The following is a 15,079-nucleotide window of genomic DNA, read 5'->3' as shown; positions in this document are numbered from 1 at the left end:
ACACATAATCGATTACTGGCAGAATATGTGCACAGAAGAAGAGCTTTCGTGAATGGACATTAAGGAGCTTTTTGATTTTTGCTAGTTGAAGTATTCTATTTGAGAGAAGTTTACTTAAGTACTTCGTATGATCAGTCCAAGATAGATCTTTATCAATAATGACACCCAGAATTTTGTGTGAATCTACCTCTTCAATTTTATTGACGCCTAGGAATAGTGGTTTGAAGTTATGTTTCATTTTTTGTCTTTTTTGTCGTGCACATGCATACATGCACTTCGTTTTCTGAGCATTCAAGGACATGTGATTCAAGTGTGTCCAGTCATTAAGTTTCTGAATATCATCTTGGAGTTCATTAGTTAGTTTACTGGCGTCTGAATTGCTTGAATGTAAGGATGTGTCATTATCATCTTGGAGTTCATAAGTTAGTTTACTGGCGTCTGAATTGCTTGAATGTAAGGATGTGTCATCTGTGTGTGTGTGTGTGTGTGTGTGTGTGTGTGTGTGTGTGTGTGTGTGTGTGTGTGTGCAAGTTTGCTGAAAGTGGTCCTTATGTATGTGTGATACAAGACGTTGACCTATTTCTACAACTGTGCATATATATATACTTACTGTTTTGTAGCACTGTCCTGAACTCTGCTTACTGTATTGTACTGTACAGTGCTATACTATACTCTGCGACACTATCCTGTACTGTGATGTACTGAGCTGTTTAAGTTTCAGTTTCTTAAGGTGGCATCACTGCGTTCGAACAAACCCGTATACGCTAAACCACATCTGCCAGGGAGGGGGGGGGGGAGAGAGCCTGACAGTAGCACTGTAACCCAACGCACTGATCAGGCCTTGAGTGCATGCATGTATATATATTTGTGAACCTACCAGAGACGATTTTGGCAGAGGACAACACTTTTCTTGCCATGGATTCAGTCTTTTCTTTCGTTTTTTCCAGTGCACAAAGTGCGTGCTGTACACGGGACCTCGGTTTATCATCTCATCCGAATGACCAAACACTCAGTTTGATTTTATAGTCAAACGTTGGGAGAAAGGGCGAGAGCGGGATTCGAACACAGACCCTCACGGACACTGTATTGGCAGATAAAGTGTCTGAACCATTCTACCACCTTCCTCCTTACTTACAGTACTGTACTGTACTGTACTGTACTGTACTGTACTGTACTGTACTGTACTGCACTGCACTGCTCTGTACTGCACTGTACTGTACTGTACTGTACTGTACTGTACTGTTCTGTACTGTACTGTACTGTTCTGTACTGTACTGTACTGCACTGTACTGTTCTGTACGGCACTGTACTGTACTGTTCTGTACTGTACTGCACTGCACTGCACTGCACTGCACTGCACTGCACTGCTCTGCTCTGCTCTGCTCTGCTCTGCTCTGCTCTGCTCTGCTCTGCTCTGCTCTGCACTGCACTGCACTGCACTGCACTGCACTGCACTGCTCTGCTCTGCTCTGCTCTGCTCTGCTCTGCTCTGCTCTGCTCTGCTCTGCTCTGCTCTGCTCTGCTCTGCTCTGTTCTGTACTGTACTGTACTGTACTGCACTGTACTGTTCTGTACTGTACTGTACTGCACTGCACTGCCCTGTACTGTACTGTTCTGCACTGCACTGCTCTGTACTGTACTGTACTGTACTGCACTGTACTGTACTGCACTGCACTGCACTGTACTGTACTGTACTGCACTGCACTGTACTGTACTGTACTGTTCTGTACTGTTCTGTACTGTACTGTACTGCACTGCACTGTACTGCACTGCCCTGTACTGTACTGTACTGTTCTGTACTGCCCTGTACTGTACTGTTCTGCACTGCACTGCTCTGTACTGTACTGTACTGTACTGCACTGCACTGCCCTGTACTGTACTGTTCTGTACTGTACTGTACTGTACTGTACTGTACTGCACTGCACTGCACTGCACTGCACTGCCCTGTACTGTACTGTTCTGTACTGTACTGTACTGTACTGCACTGCACTGCACTGCACTGCCCTGTACTGTACTGTACTGTACTGTACTGTACTGTACTGTACTGTACTGTTCTGTTCTGCTCTGCTCTGCTCTGCTCTGCACTGCTCTGTTCTGTACTGTTCTGTTCTGTTCTGTGCTGTTCTGTTCTGTACTGTACTGTTCTGTTCTGTACTGTTCTGTTCTGTTCTGTTCTGTTCTGTTCTGTTCTGTTCTGTACTGTACTGTACTGTTCTGTTCTGTTCTGTTCTGTACTGTTCTGTTCTGTACTGTACTGTACTGTACTGTACTGTACTGTACTGTACTGCACTGTACTGTTCTGTACTGTACTGTTCTGTACTGTACTGTACTGTACTGTTCTGTACTGTTCTGTACTGTACTGTACTGTTCTGTACTGTACTGTACTGTACTGTACTGTACTGTACTGTACTGTACTGCACTGCACTGCACTGTACTGCACTGTACTGTACTGTACTGTTCTGTACTGTACTGTACTGTACTGTTCTGTTCTGTTCTGTTCTGCTCTGCTCTGCTCTGCACTGTACTGTTCTGTACTGCACTGCACTGCACTGCACTGTACTGTACTGTACTGCATCGTATCGTATTATATCGTATTGAAATCATGGTTGATTTCTACCGAGCAGTCATTGAAAGTGTGCTAACCTTCGCTATTACTGTTTGGTATGGAAACATTTCCAAGGCAGAAGTTGCAGCCCTTAAAAGAATCGTAAAGACTGCCACCAAGATTACCGGGGCTGATCTACCTTCTCTAGAAGACATATATTATAAGCGGCTACTCAAAAAAACAAAATCAATCAGCCAGGACGAATCAAACCCAGCTTTCGGGAATTTCGAGATGCTCCCCTCTGGTCGACGGTACAGAAGTATAAAGACGAAAACCAATCGCTTCGCCAATAGCTTTTTCCCCAAAGCAGTCAATGCCCTGTCTCTCGAACAAATCCAGTGTGATAAATAGAATTGTGCAACCAACAACTATCTACCAGAAGATCTACTCATCAGCCCCATCCACATGTAATATGCAGCTTCTGTTCTAACGTGTGTGTGTGTGAGAGAGAGAGAGAGAGAGAGAGAGAGAGTGTGTGTGTGTGCAGTGCGTGCATGTGTGAGTATGCACAAGTTTTTATATTGATATGCACTTGTATGTATCCTAATTTCTACTGTATCTGTGTTTGAAAATGATTTTCGATTTATGTTCGTATCTTGTTATGTACTATCCCCCCCAATATTCCTTGTGACCCCGGTACACATGGTAATAAAGACATATTCTATTCTATTCTATTGTACTACACCGTATTGTATACAATGATATACACAGTTTGACTTTCAGCAATATACCAATATACACGGAGAAACGCACAACATACATTATAATTATATATATATATAACAAACAGCTGGTGCCACATTGCGTAACACACACACACACACACACACACACACACACACACACACACACACACACACACACACACACACACACACACACACACTCACACACACACACACACAAACACCAAAAAAATCATCACTCTTGTATTGCTCGGCGAATAGCAGCGCGCAACACACACTAACATGATGGAAAAGAAAACACACACACACACACACACACACACACACACACGTACACACACACACACACACACACACACACACACACACACACACACACACACACACACAACACCCAAGAGGGGATGAGAAGAAAGATCACAAAAGCACAAGATAGGATCTGGTCCCAGTGGCGGTGAACAGATAGCTGTCACCACTGACAAACACTTCGCCAAGGACCTGTACCTGGGGGCGTGGGGGATGTGGGGGTTGTGGGAGGGTCACACGTGAACAATAGAAACCTGGTTGTAAGGGCTCGACGCAATGATAGCTACCTGATAGGGCCCTTTACCACATACCACTGATGAAGGAGGAGAGAGAGTGAAAGAGGGGAGGAGGGGGGGGGGGGGTAGAGAGAGAGAGATGGGTCGGGGGAGAGAGAGAGGTAGAGAGAGGGGAGAGAGAAAAAGACAGAGAGAGAGAAGAGACAGACAAAAAGACAGACCAACAGACAGACAGAGGCAGAGAGAGAGAAGGGGGGGGGGGAGAGAGCTAGAGAGATAGGGGGAGAGAGAAGAGACAGACAGAGACAGACAAAGAGACAGACCAACAGACAGACAGACAGAGAGACAGAGAGAGACACAGACAGACAGACAAACAGAGACAGACACAGAGAGAGACAGACAGACAGACAAAAAGACAAACAGAAAATAGACAGACAGACAGACAAAGAGAGACACAGACGGACAGACAGATTCAAGATTCAAAAACTTTATTACTCAAGGATAAAGATTTTAGGCATCGCCCAGTCTTCCAATCTGTCCTTGTGACAACAATAACAATAACAACATTAACGATAACGACACAAAAATAATAATTTTGTTAACACTGCTACATCTACTGCTACTACAACGAAGAATGATCACCATCATCATCATTAACATCGTAAAAAGTAATAAAAACGAACGCATTCATACATTCATATCCATACACATGCACACACTCTCTCCACCCAACACACACACACACACACACACACACACACACACACACACACACACACACACACACACACACATACTTATGCACATACAGAGACATGACCGAAGTGAGAAACATATAGCGGACATAAAGAAAACAGAGAAGCACAACTTTACCATTGCACATATACAAAAGTGATTAATTTGCTGATGCATATGTTACAGGTAATAACATCCAATTTACAGGCGAACAAGTAAAAACATTAAAGCACAAAGGTAGAAATAAAATAAATTCACTGCATGTAGGTATAGATACAAACTTCACGGAGACAGACAGAGACAGAGAGAGACAGAGACAGAGAGAGACAGAACGGAGAGACACAGACAGACAGACAAACAGAGACAGACACAGAGACAGACAGACAGAGAGATAAACAGAAAAAGAGACAGGCAGACAGACAGAGAAGGAGATGAAGGAGAGAGGGGGGGGGGGGTGATGTGAAAAGCTGCCAGCATTTGAAAAATAGCACACACACACACACACACACACACACACACACACACACACACACACATACATACATACATATATATATATAGAGAGAGAGACAGACAGACAGACAGACAGACAGACAGACAGCCAGACAGACAGACAGACAGAGAGAGAAATTTTAAACTTGAAATTTGAACTTGAAACTGAGAGAGAGAGAGGGGTGAGATTGTTGTAAAGAACTTTAAATGCACATGATATAAACAACACACACACACACACACACACACACACACACACACACACACACACAGAGAGAGAGAGAGAGAGAGAGAGAGAGAGAGAGAGAACTCAGAACTCAAAACATTTTTTGTTCAAGGATTAAGATTTTAGGCATGGCCCATTCTTCCAATCTGTCCTTGCTAAGGGAAGACAAACAGAGACAGACACAGAGAGACAGACAGACAGACAGGCAAACAGACAGACAGAGACATAGAGAGAGCCTGCAACGGTGTGTTACAAGAAATTTACATTATTATATAAACTATGTTGGAATATAACGCAGATTCAATATTTTTGCCAGGTCAGCATCTGAGTTTCATTTCCAGATAGTAAAAAATGCAATGTAAAAGCGAATAATATTCCGGGGGTTGGTTGTTGGGGTTTTTTGGGGTTTTTTTGGTTTGTTTGTTTTGTTTTGTTTTTCAAATCAACTTTTTTTTTTAAGATACTGATACACATTTCCCAACTAAAACAACGAGATTAACTCTTTCAGCGCCACGTTTCTGTGTGAAAAACACCCCCCAGAGCCAAGTGTCCTTGATTTGATGCTCATAGTCACATTGGACACTGATGGCAGGAACAGAAAGAAGAATCCAAGCATTCGAAACCAAGTGCTTGAGGAGACTACTACACATCTCCTACAAGGAGCACAAGACCAATGACTATCTGCGGAACCTGGTCAGCAACCTTGTTGGGCCCCAAGAACCACTGCTGGCGACTGTCAAACGACGGAAGATGGCATGGTTTGGTCACGTCATACGACATAACACCCTCTCCAAAACCATCCTGCAAGGGACTGTAGAGGGAGGGCGCAGACGGGGGCGGCAGAAAAAGAGCTGGTCTGACAACGTCAAGGAATGGACCAAAATGACGATGCCAGATCTCCTCACGACAGCTGCCAACAGAACGGCGTGGCGAGCTATGACATCTTCCTCATGTCCCCCCAACGACCCCAGCGGTCGAGGGAATGAGTGAGTGTGTGAGTGTGAGTCACAAAATGCTTTGGTTCATGTTAAAACAACAACCTCAGTCAATGAGCAAAGGTTCGTAATTGTTGAATAGGCGGGGAAACTGGAAGCAGCTGTCAAGCTTTGTTACAATTTGAACCAATGGTCTTACAAATATGACCCCTCGATGTCGACAAAAGTCGCCTGTGGCGATGAAAGAGTTAATATGTTGGTAGTTTTGCTCCTCATGGCCACGCGGCAATTCGGTGATAAGACGTCTCAACACTATCAGTCCGCCGTCTGCTTTGCAGTCAAACGCCATTTCCGGCTGGAGCTAACGACCCATTCCTGTAGCCAGATAAGTATAATTATACATAATACAGTTAAAGTAATATACTATAAACGCTAATAATGCTACTGAGACAGCTCGCTCTGCTTTCTGTCACCTACAGACTTTTGGACTTGACTCCCTGACAATTGAATGATGCGTTTACAAAATACCACTTCAACATGTCCACACCGCTCATGGACGTTTCGCAAAATGAATCATGCTGCAGCACAATATTTCGTAGCAGTTAAATGTTTATTTGATTTCAACACTTGTTTTGTTTTTATTGGTGGTGCTTAATTAAAGCAGCCATGTATAATTATTTTTTTAAGATTAAGAAGGGGGCGGGGAGAGGGGGGTCTCGGGGAGGGGGTTGGGGGGCGAAGTGGAAACGGTCAAAATACTCACTCGTGCGATCCGTTTTAACAATGTTATCTACACGTTGCATTGCCGCAGTCATTGTCAGTGCACAAAGAAGGAGAGCACCACAGATGAAAAGTATCCCCCTCCCCTCAACCCCCACCCTACCCCCGACCCCCATTTTTTCCTCTCTTTTTTTACTTGCTTTTCTGCACGTTTAGACTCGGACTCACTCTCTCTCTCTCTCTCACTGAGCACGCAGTTCTTTTGTTGCAGGTAAACAGACCGAGATGAGAGCATTCCTGGGGAACCAGCCACGCAAGTCGCCAGCAAATTAGAGCCGTGGCAGAGCGAGAGGTGACGGTGTCAGTGACAGGAACCTCCGTTCGAGCGTGTTGAGAAAGCCATCGGACAGGCTCGACCATCCAAAACAATGGACATTTTTGAATTATAACGTTGAAAATTTATACAGTAAATTGAAAGATGTTTCATTCGTTAATTATGTAAATGACTTTGATTTTGTTTGCCTTACAGAAACGTTTCTTGATTCGCCATTTGATTTTTCTGGTGTTTTTACTGACCATGTGAAATTTCATGCTCCTGCTAAAAAGTTATCATGGCAGACGTTCAGGCGGTGTGTTACTGTTAGTGAGAAAGAGTCTGGCAGAGCGAGTGAAAGAAGTGAAGGTGGAGTGTGATAATGCCGTTGTTATAAAAATAAATAAAAATGTTTTTGGTTTGAACAATGTCATCTACATGTTGCATTGCCGCAGTCATTGTCAGTCCACAAAGAAGGAGAGCACCACAGATGAAAAGTATCCCCCACCCCTCAACCCCCACTCCACCCCCGACCCCCATTTTTTCCTCTTTTTTTTTTACTTGCTTTTCTTTTTTCTTTTCTTTTTTTTTTTTTCGCTGTCCCATCATCTGATAGTGGGGTTCAACCACTTCTTGGCAAAAGCCCCTTAGGGTCAAATTGTTCATGGTTTGCATGGGTCTTGGTTTGGTTAGGGTTGCATTTTTTTAGGAGCGGGGTGTCAGGAACGGGGACGGTGAGTCCTGGATATCTGCTCGGGTGTGGGAGGTCCGTCTAGCGTTCCAAGGACACCTTTGTGCCGACCCACTGATATAACTTGGGGGGTCTGGGTCATTCCTGGTTAAGTCCACGTGCTTTATCCCACCGACTAACAGTGCGCGTGCAGGTCAGTTTTCAAAGCTGCTGGCTACTGCGTCAAGCTGACTTACAAACCACATAGTGGTGCTACGGTCTGCTCTCTGCACGTTTAGACTCTCCCTCTCTCTCTCTCTCTCTTTTATTTCTACCTTTGTCCTTTAATGTTTTTACTTGTTCGCCTGTAAATTGGATGCTATTACCTGTAACATCTACATCAGCAAATCAATCACTTTTGTATATGTGCAATGGTAAAGTTGTGCTTTTCTTCCTTTATGTCCGCTATATGTTTCTCACTTCGGTCATGTCTCTGTATGTGCATAAGTATATATGTGTGTGTGTGTGTATGTTGGGTGGAGAGAGTGTGTGCATGTGTGTGGATATGAATGTATGAATACCGCGGCGTTCGTTTTATTACTTTTTACGATGTTTATGATGATGATGGTGATCATTCTTCGTTGTAGTAGCAGTAGATGTAGCAGTGTTAACAAAATTATTATTTTTGTGTCGTTATCGTTAATGTTGTCATTGTTATTGTTGTCACAAGGACAGATTGGAAGACAGGGCGATGCCTAAAATCTTTATCCTTGAGTAATAAAGTTTTTGAATCTTGAATCTTGAATTTCTCTCTCTTACTGATGGCATTTGATATGTTTTTGATACAAATATTGGTGCTACGTCCATCCCATTTCCAACCTCCTTACTCCCCCAGCGTGGCGGGGTTGGGTAGTGGGGAGGGGGGGGGGGGGCTTGGGGGAGTGGAATCAACTCACTTCGGTCGAGGACACACACACACACGCACACACACAACGGTTTATTTGTCAGGCCGCCGGCCCACAACAAGAGGGGAGATCCACGAACAAAAAACAACAACAAAAAAACATTAATGAATCACACAATATGAACAATATATCAGTGCACACGCGGGCACTCACACTCACAAACACTCTCTCTCTCTCTCTCTCTCTCTCTCTCTCTTCCCTCCTCCATTCTCTCACAAACACACACGCCCTCACACACACACACACACACACACACACGCACACCGAGAGGGACAGACAGAGACGCTCTGACGCTTTGACATTTTTATTGTCATTACCTGTAAGGGTCTATTGACAAGGGGGTGACGGGGATTCATTCTTAAATCCCCTTAAGTGCAAAGCAACATTCTGCTTAACAGCATTTCATCAACAAACAAACAAACAAAAAAATCTCTAAATATAACTCTCTCACGATACATTAAGCAAGCGGAACACACACACACACACACACACACACACACACACACACACACACACACACAAAGAAACTAATCATTCAAACTCGACCACCCATTCTAGGAGTGATATAGTTCAATATATCAATTATCTACCTTACCAAATTAACATAAGAAAATAAAATTTACATATGGATATCCTCCTCATTTACTCTGGTGTGTTCTGATCATTGTGATTATGCCTTATTTTTTGTGCTTCTGAGATAAATTTAGTTACTGACTGTATGATATATTCATCATCAGACGATAAAACAGAAAAAAACATCATGTCTTTTAGCTAGATGAGATTAAAAAAAATGTACATTTTTCTCTTACTTTATCGTATAATTTACAATGAAACAAAAAATGTTTTTCGTCATCTACACTAGATGCACACAAAGGACATGGCAATTCTGTGGATGCTGCAGGTTGAAACCACAATTTATTTGCATTGAAACCAAATGTCCGTAGCCGAAATCTTGCATAATTTAACCTGTGCCACTTATCTGTGATGACTGTTAGATATTTTTCAGTATGAAATATACTTTTGAATGAGAAAAACCAACTATATTTCTTTTTGCTTTCCATATCTGAATGCCAATTTTGTTTAAAAGAACAAATCAATCTATCTCTAAATTCTGATATAAACTGCTGTTCATTTCCCACTTCCTGATACATCCACACAATTCCAAAACCGTGTTCAGACAAAACCTTTTTTACACTGTAAGTCCAGTTTTCTTTTCCTAACTCCATTTGTAACAGCATCATCTCGTAGGGACAGACAGAGAAAAAGAGAGAGAGATCCAGGCAGACAGGTAGGCAGGCAGACACGCAAACAGACGGACAGAGAAAGAGAGGGAAAGACTTGTCTTTACATCTGACATTTTAATGTCTATTTAGCAATGCAGCCCTCCCAGCAAGTGCGGATGTTATCTTCAGCATATTTTGTACATCTTGAATCATCCTAAGCTAAACTAAAGGAAAAAGAGAGAGCTTTTCGTGAAACTGATGATAGAATAGTCCACAATAAGGCAAAAAGAAGTGTTTAAAAATGCCTTTAGAAGGCAAAGTTTTTATTTTGGAAAAAATAGAAGAAAGCCTGTCTGCAAACAACTCTAGAATGTATGGACCGGACTGCAGAACATCACTGATTATAAAATGACCCACCAGACAGTCGACAGCACTGACAGAACTCTTCCAGACAAACTCAACACATTCTACTCCAGATTCGACAAACCATTGTCTACTTCTGACGTGGCTACACCCAAAATCACCCCCACTCCCCCTTTCATAGTACAAGAAAATGAAGTCAGACGCCACTTCAGTCGTCTGAAAATAAGAAAAGCCGCTGGCCCTGACAACATCTCACCAGGCCTTTTGAGGAAGTGTCCAACTATGTAGTGTCTTCACTGACATATTTAACATGTCCCTTCAGTCTTGTGTGGTGCCTCACTGCTTTAAGAAATCAACAATCATTCCTGTTCCAAAAAAAAGTACAGCGTAGTTGTCTTAATGATTATCGTCCCGTAGCCTAACATCAGTCGTAGTGAAAACATTTGAACGCTTGATTCTACAATTCCTAAAAACCTGCATTCCTCCATCTTTTGAACCCTTTCAGTTCACCTATAGAGCTAACAGATCAGTTGAAGATGCCATTAGCATAGGTCTCTACCATGTCCTCAGACATCTCGAAAATCCAAACAGCTATGCCAGGATCCTTTTCATTGACTACAGCTCTGCGTTCAACACAATAGTGCCATCAAAACTATATTTTAAACTGAAAGACCACTCGCTGCCTGAATCAATTTGTGCATGGATCCTAGATTTTCTAAGATGCAGACTGCAAGTTGTTAAAGTTGGTGACCTCACTTCCTCCACATGCATTCTCAAAATAGGCACCACACAGGGATGTGTTTTATCCCCACTGTCGTACTCACTATTCACACATGACTGTGCAACTCAAAATGAATGTAACACCATGGTCAAGTTTGCCGACGATAACTCCAGAAGGGCTGATTACGAACAGTGATGAGTCAAAATATAGGGAAGAAGTACATGAATTTGTCAGCTGGTGTGATCAAAGCAACTTAGAACTCAACGTATCAAAAACCAAAGAATTAATTCTAGATTTCAGGAAGACCAGATCTGACCCCTTACCACTTGTCATTGAAGACAAGTAGACATCATCAACGACTTTAAATTTCTCGGACTGATCATTTCCAACGATTTGAAATGGGAGAAAAATACGGAAAAAATCGTTAAGAAAGCACAACAGCGCATGTACTTTCTTCGGCGCCTAAAAAGGTTCGGAATTAAAAAAGAAATCATGGTTGATTTCTACCGAGCAATCATTGAAAGTGTGCTAACCGTTGCTGTTACTGTTTGGTATGGAAACATTTCCAAGGCAGAAGCTGCAGCCCTTAACAGAATCGTAAAAACTGCCACCAAGATTACCGGGGCTGATCTACCTTCTCTAGAAGACATATATTATAAGCGGCTACTCAAAAAAGCAAAATCAAACAGCCAGGACGAATCACACCCAGCTTTTGGGATTTTCGAGATGCTCCCCTCTGGTCGACGGTACAGAAGTATAAAGACGAAAACCAATCGCTTCGCCAATAGCTTTTTCCCCAAAGCAGTCAATGCCCTGTCTCTCGAACAAATCCAGTGTGATAAATAGAATTGTGCAACCAACAACCATCTACTTGAATATCTAGTCATCAGCCCCATCCACATGTAATATGCAGCTTCTGTTCAAACGTGTGTGTGTGTGTGTGTGTGTGTGTGTGTGTGTGTGTGTGTGTGTGTGTGTGTGTGCAGTGTGTGCATGCGTGAGTATGCACAAGTTTTTTTTATATTGATATGCACTTTGTTTCTTATTTCTACTGTATCTGTGTTTGTGTATGATTTTCGATTTATGTTCGTATCTTGTTATGTACCATCCCCCACCCCACCCCCCACCCCCCCACCCCCAATATTCCTTGTGACCCCTGTACACTTGGTAATAAAGACATATTCTATTCCATTCTATTCTATTCTATTCTATCCTGACACACACTCTCTCTCTCTCTCGATGTTTAGTTGAATGGAGGAGTTGGAAACGAAAACGCATTCATACAAGTTTTTAAACAACACATAATAAACTGTCATAAACAAGGCTGGTGAAGTAAACTATTTGAAAGTGTTAAATACTCTACATGTCAGTGTTTTAAGTCATTGTTGCAGCCAGAAAAGTACATTTCATACATAACTATCATTAAGTTTCGTACTGTCTTTGCTGGATTTAGGCTAGACATAAGTGATATAAATTTGCACAAAAGGTACACAATAAGATCAAACTCCTGCCTTTTCTGCAACGCTGAAGAAGACGAACGCCATTTTCTGTTAGTATGTCCAATGTATCAGTAAATCAGGGGAAAATACCAAGTGAAAAATTTCAGAAACATAAATGAATACATAGACTTAACGTTACTTTTACAAAATAAAAACAAGCTTATGACTCGTTCTGTGACAATGTTTATTTATTACGCCTTAAAAAAAGAGAGAAGAAATGGCATGATTATATAACTTTTGAAAACCCTTAAAGTTACTCCAGGAAATGTCACGAGCTAAAAATCTGTGATCACCTTTTCAGTTATGAAATACTGTGTCCATGACATTGGTCCTTTACCCCTTCCTTTATTTTCGGTGTTTTGTGTGTCTCAATTGTATGTACCTCCTTTGCAAACAGGCAGGTGGCCTTGCAGTAAACTATTTCTGAGTTCTGAGTTCTCTCTCTCTCTCTCTCTCTCTCTCTCACTCTCTCTCTCTCTCTCTCTCTCTCTCTCTCTCACACACACACACACACACACTCTCTCTCTCTCTCTCTCTCTCTCACACACACACACACTCTCTCTATCTCTCTCTCTTTCTCTCTGTCTCTCATACATACATACATAACATACAAACAAAATCTCTCTCTCTCCTCTCTATCTCTGTATCTGTGTCTTTCATGAATGAGAGTAAGAGGGAGACAGACACACACAGAGACACAGAGAGAGAGAGAGAATATCTCTTTCTGTGTGTGTCTCTCTCTCTCTCTCTCTCTCTCTCTCTCTCTCTCTCTGTCTGTTTCTAGTGTCTCTGTCTCTCTTTCTCCCCCCCCCCTCTCTCTCTCCATCCCTCAGTCCCTCTTTCTCTCGCTCACGGTCACTCCTTCCCTTCTCTCTTTGTCTCTCTCTGCCAACTATCTCTCTCTAGAAAAATCGACAGTTCTCTCTGTAATTATATATCTCTGTCTCTTTCATGCTGGCTTCACTGAGTGACCGCTTACCCATTCATTGAAAAGCCACAACACGACTGACGGACACCCCTTTTCAAGTCTTCACTACTTTCTTTCAGTGCTCCTGGCCTCTGCCAAGCCGTCCAAGGTCTCCGGCACATGTCAGTACTACACACGACTGTGACAGTGGAAAAGAAAGACGATGAACACAGGAAAGACGAAACTTGAGGCGATGGAACCCGGACTGACACATCAGTCACACGATCCAGCACAGCATCATCACACTCTTTTGCTGCCGACGACCTTTCGTTGTGGACACGCGTGTGGACGGGAAAACGCTCGCGCGCGCGCACACACATACCCACACACACACACACACACACACACACACACACACACAGAGAGAGAGAGAGAGAGAGACAGAAATACGACTCAGTGTGTCAACACCACCACCACTACCACCACCACCACCACCACCAACAACAACAACAACCACTTACTACAAGCCCGACACATCACATCGCATCATATCACATCTGAAAAAGCACTGAACCCGCGAACCCTCCTCCTCCTCCTCCTCCTCCTCCTTACCTGATGATAATATATTCCATGGAGACTGGGATGCTGCGTCTGGAATCAGTCGCTGACACCGAACTGACGACTGGGGTCACGTCCTCGCCCTCGCGGCTCAATCGATGGATGAGATCCTCCACCACGCACAGACAGCATGCGATGAGCTGCGTGTGATAGAACTGCTGTTTTTTTTTTTTTTTTTTTTTTTTTTTTTTTTTTTGCTGTTTGGCCCGCAGTTCTGAACTGGACTTCTTGCTGGTGACGGCAGCAGCAAATGCGAGGCGCACTCTTCCGTGCAGCACACAGCCGTTGTTGAGATGATACGAGCTCAGCTGAGTGTGTGTGTGTGTGTGTAGCTGATTCGACTGTCAGTGCTGTTGCAGGGAACGTCTTTGTGTGTGTGTGTGTGTGTGTGTGTGTGTGTGGCGGTGGCTCCGGGATGTGGTGGATGGGGTGGAGATGTGCTTAAGGGGGTTAGGGGTGAAAGGGGGGACTTTGTGTGTGTGTGTGTGTGTGTGTGTGTGTGTGTGTGTAGCGTGAACAATGCATTGCTGGGGGAAAACAAAAACAAAAAAGAACAGCGCTGTTTTGCGTGGTGTGCTCAACCCCCCCCCCACCCCCCCACCACCCTCAGTCCTGGACGGCCTTTCTACCCACCCACCCACCCACACAACAACCGCCCCTCCTTTCCTTCCACCCGCTCTATCTCTCTCTGTATCTGTCTCTGTCTGTCTGTTATCTATCTGTCTCTATCTCTCTGTCTCTATCTCTATCTCTCTCAGTTCAACTCTGTCTGTCTGTCTCTCTCTCTCTCTCTCTGAGTCTCAGTTCATCTCTCTCTCTCTCTCTCTCTCTCTCTCTCCCACACCGGCCTCTTCGCCCC

General features: G+C 43.3%; 1 protein-coding gene across 1 annotated transcript in view; it reads right to left on the bottom strand.

Annotated features, from left to right (window-relative positions):
* The window catches only part of LOC143285791 (uncharacterized), a 35,627-nt gene extending 21,148 nt beyond the window's left edge, over positions 1-14,479 (bottom strand). The window contains exon 1 of the mRNA XM_076593213.1: positions 14,215-14,479. The gene's annotated coding sequence lies outside the window, so the exon portion shown is untranslated. The remainder of the gene's footprint in view (positions 1-14,214) is intronic.
* Positions 14,480-15,079: the final 600 nt, after the last annotated feature.

This window comes from Babylonia areolata, chromosome 9 (assembly GCF_041734735.1).
Source record: "Babylonia areolata isolate BAREFJ2019XMU chromosome 9, ASM4173473v1, whole genome shotgun sequence".
Classification (NCBI taxonomy): Eukaryota; Metazoa; Mollusca; class Gastropoda; order Neogastropoda; family Buccinidae; genus Babylonia; species Babylonia areolata.
This window is presented reverse-complemented; position numbering and strand designations above follow the sequence as displayed.